At 42.1% G+C, this 4,562-nt stretch overlaps 1 pseudogene; it reads left to right on the plus strand.

Moving 5' to 3' along the window:
* Positions 1–2,838: 2,838 nt before the first annotated feature.
* Positions 2,839–3,295, plus strand: LOC114514174 (annotated as a pseudogene).
* Positions 3,296–4,562: the final 1,267 nt, after the last annotated feature.

Consider the following 4,562-nt stretch of genomic DNA (forward strand, 5'->3'; position numbering starts at 1 on the left):
TGAGCCTGAATTTACCTAGTCCCCTTTCTTTTTCATCAACCTGTTAAACCTTGAATATTTATTAGCTTCATCTACACATTTATTGTTCTTCCTTCCTATATTCATATCTTCTCTTTCCTGTGTTTGGCTGGTAATATTTTAGAATCATTTCTTTTCAGTAGAAAACAGTTTGTAGTAGGAGCCTTTGTACTGATGATTTTTTTGGCCTACCCCACTCCAAGTGGCCTATTTGTGGAAAGAGGATGGGCACATGACTCACCTGCATCTTCTGTAATTGGTAGAGAGTATGGAGATGTCTCAGGCATCCAGATATTTACATTCTTCTGGTTCTGAGGTGACATCAGGAACCATGGATGTGTGGTTAGAGAATGAGCCTGAGAGAGAGTACGGGAGGGGGGCATTGACAGGGTCAATTGTTCCTGCCCTTGAGTGAGAGGCTGGGACACTTCTAACAGACATTTCTCCATTGCTGTAATTTGACTCAGCCCAAGTACCTGTGAGTGTCATGCATCCCCATGAAGCTTTAGTAATTGGTTGGTGTGGAATGAGCCTTCTGCCTCATATGGCTGAACCTCTTGAAGGTTTGGTCCAGATCATCTAATCACAGGAAATCAGTAGGAATGCCATGATTAGCCTTAAGGGGAGAGCAGACTCCTGGGGTGTATGGCTTGGGGCAGGGATCTCTGCTTGGCACCCTCCCCTTCCTCATTAGCCTCACTCAACACTGGCTTTCCATGTGGCAAAGCTGAGGGCTGAGTAAAGTGGAAAAAGCACAGATACAGCATCTCTTTTCAATGTGGAGAAAGTGGAAGCCACCCTTCACAGTCCAGAAAAGTCTCTATATGTAGGCTCATTTATTGGAGAACATCTTATAATAATTTTAAAATTGTGAAGATCAGGAATTCCCAGATGTTTTGTTCTAAGGGACCACAGGGCATCTAGCCTTAGGAGCGCAGATAGCATGGGGTAAGCAGGGGCTGGCGGATAAGTATGAGTGTCTGTGCTGGGTGTAGAGGCCACAGGCAAGGTGAGTGGATCGAGGAGGTGAGTGAGCTACCTGCATGGCACTTCTGGAAAAGTAGAGGAGGGAGCATGTTCCCTGGCGATGGAACATCAGGATTATGAACAGCCTCTGGTTATGGAGTTGGGACTGGGTCATCAGGGAGAAAACTGGACACCAGACAGTAGTTATCACTTTCTTAAGAATGTGCTCGTGGCAGGGCTGGACCAATACTGTGAGTTTCAACTCCACTGCATCATGTGGCATCTGAGGTTGTACAAGGTAGAGGGCATGAAAAGGACCATGGCACTTCTGACTTCTTTGTGCCATGGCCTCTGTATTGAAATCAACAGTATGGTCAACAGAGATTCATGGATGTAAGGGTGATAACTGGGTGTCATCCCCATACACAGGGATGCTGGATGTCTGGTGCTAATCTGGGCGTGAGTGCTCCTTATCAGTGGTTAGGATCTAGCCATCCAAACCTATGAGCTGCCCAACCACCGGACTCCCAACACCCTCCCACTCTCTCTTCCATTGTTCTCGCTATTCCAGACTGTTCTTTTCCTATTTCTTTCTTTTCATTTTATTTTATCTCTTAAAAAATCCTCACATGAGGATATATTTATTGATTTTAGAGAGGAAAATAGAGAACATCTGAGAGAGAGAGAGAGAGGAAACAGATGAACATTGATTGGTTGCCTCCCATATGTGCCCTGACTGGAGGTTGAATCTGCAAAGTTTTGGTGTATCGGATGACTCTCCAACATATACTGAGCCACCTAGCCAGAGCCTATTTTATCTTTTTAATTGTCCAACCCTCCAAACCACCCTGGGACAGCACATTATACCATATCAGAACAAGGAAATAACATTATTTGCCGTGAAGCCAAGAACAAAGGCTGCATCCCAAGTGCTGTGTATTCTCTCTCAAAGTGGCAATTGGCACTAAAGGCTGAAATCCAGGGAATGTTTCTGAGGGCAGAAATGGAAAACATTTGATCATAAGCCTCATATAGATAGTAAGGAAAATGGGTGTAAGCTGAGAACTGCCTGCATTTTCTGGGCACTCCGGTTTTCACAAAACCCAGTTGGTGTGAACAAGGGAGGGAGAAGCACGATGCATATAATGGGCATCTCTTTGATGCACTGGGACTTTCACTAGATCTGTGACACCCAAGCAGGTGCTCATTTATAGGGTTACATGAGACTAACTGTTAAGGCTTTGGGTCAATACAAGTGATTATAGAAAAACTTCAGAAACATAGGTGGGGTGGAAGTGGCTGGCTATGACCCAGTAAGAGGTGCCAGGAGGCTCTGAGCAGAGGTTCTGGGGTCCTGAACATTTTGAATTTGTGTTGTGATTTTCACAGCAGCTTGGAAGTGCAGTAGCAGATGCCAGTTGTATGTTTTCACAGGAAACAAAGAGCTGGTTAAATGAAAGTTGGCTGGGACAGAAAGGGGGCCCTGGAGAGATCTGAAGTGTTGACCATGTGCTAACAGGGCAGTCACTAGGGAACTTGATATTCGGAATAACCCTGAAGCTCATGATGATTCTGAGAAACCAAAACTTTAAGGGAAATCAAAAGCTAACATTGTTTTTTTTTTTTTTCACATAAATTGTGTAGTTGTTTCTGGTGCTAGTAAAGCTAATATTTAGCAAATGATGCCTTTTCAGTGAATAAGTGTCTATTCTTCAAAGTTCCTAGAATCAAAAGCTGAAGAACTTATGAGATTCATTGAGGCTGCGGGTTAACTTATTTTCTCAGCTTGGAATAAGGATCATCAGTGTTATCTCAAAGGAGCCAGATAATAAAATAAGATGTCCAATCAGCTGCCTGTACCCCTTTCACTACTTCTTGTAGAATCTTGGGATCATGGAACTTCTGGACCTGATGTGGGCACTTAGTCATTGACAGTCTCTCCTTGCTTTTCTACTGCTTTGTGTGATCCCATGTCCAGACTGTTACCTTGGGACTGTGACTTGCAGGGTCCACCATGGTGCCAGAGCCGATGCTGGAGGGACAGATGCAGGTTTCACAAAATCCTCACTCTGAGTACAATCTCACAGATAACATCAAGGGGATAGTGGAAAATGAGAAGATTAATGCAGAAAAGTGATCAAAACAGGAAGTGAATCTCCAGTCTTTGCCAACTGGTGCCTGTCTGGATCAGACTGTTGTGCCTATCTTATTACAGGGACTTGTGCTTGCAAAGGAAAGACCACCAAATCCCATTGAATTTCTAGCATCATATCTTTAAAAAAAAACAAGACACAATTTGAAGATCAAAGCTGACTTATTGAGAAGAACAGAAAAATTGGCTTCTACCATAGATTTACATGATTAAATGGCAGCTTTAATTGTCATGATTCCACCCTCAACCTTCCAACCATTTTGAAAGTATGAGAACCTTCAGGACAACAATTTGTTACTGGAGTCACAGAAGAAAACATATTTCCCTTGTTTTGATTTAATCACCATACTTACTTAATGAGTGTATTATGTGGATTGTTTTCTCAGGTTGTCTTTAACTTTGTTTTTAAAATGATCTTCAAAATAAACTATTAAATGTCAAACAAAAATAAGGTGTCCACTTTAAGAAGAACTTTGCCTCTGATTCTTTTATTTCTGATGATCACCAAGGACACAGGAAAACACCTCATCCCTAATACTTGTTGGGCAGAGAGCAAAAAAGTCAGAAATTCCCTGATAGTCTTCTTGAATGGAATGTGTTCTGCTTTATTTTATATAGTTAAAATCTGCTCCAAATTGTTCTGTAAAAGGAAGGAAGCAAAGAGAGAGAAAATGCTTCATTATCATGGTTGTTGAAGGGCAGGAGAGAGGGAAGGAATGCCAACCTCAGTTCTACAATTGTGCAAGCATTTGAAGAAGCTTGTGTCATAGGCCAGTAGGAAGGAATAAGTTCTAAGAAGCATGGGTGGAAAAAGGCATTTAAAGATCAGGTGGTAACTCAGACTGAAACAGGACTTTCTGTGCCTATACCCATTTGTTTATGCCAGCCACAAAGTGTGTCCCAAAGTAATTTATGAATTGTTTTCAGTTACAGTGACATTTAGGTACCATCTGAAACATGTGTTGCAAATGTACCCATAACATTCAGTATGGGGGAAGCTCTGAGACAAAGCTATTTTCACAAGAGAATAGCAATGTGAAAGGTATGGTCTCACCAGGTACATCTTGTAAACACGCACAAAAATACATTAACAGTCACATTGGCCATGTCCTTCTGTGGTGGGAAGGTGTAGACCTGCTCGTCTTGCCTCTGCTTCCTCTTTACTGAATTCTCCCCTTAACCCAACCTGTTTATAAGCCATTTTTGAGCTGCAGAATATTGTTTCAAAGAAAGGATAGCCTTCCCTGACTTTCACTGAGTTTTTTTTTATTTTTAGAAGTCTCCACCCCTTATTAATGTTATTAAAATGTTTTAAGAATATTATTTAAAAAATCCCCACCATACTACCATTCTCCCCAAGTCTTTACTGAAAGCACTGAGCTGCAGGCCTGGTGAGTACAGAATCCACCTTCACTTGGACGGGGGG

This window comes from Phyllostomus discolor, chromosome 2, assembly GCF_004126475.2.
Source record: "Phyllostomus discolor isolate MPI-MPIP mPhyDis1 chromosome 2, mPhyDis1.pri.v3, whole genome shotgun sequence".
In the NCBI taxonomy this organism is placed as follows: Eukaryota; Metazoa; Chordata; class Mammalia; order Chiroptera; family Phyllostomidae; genus Phyllostomus; species Phyllostomus discolor.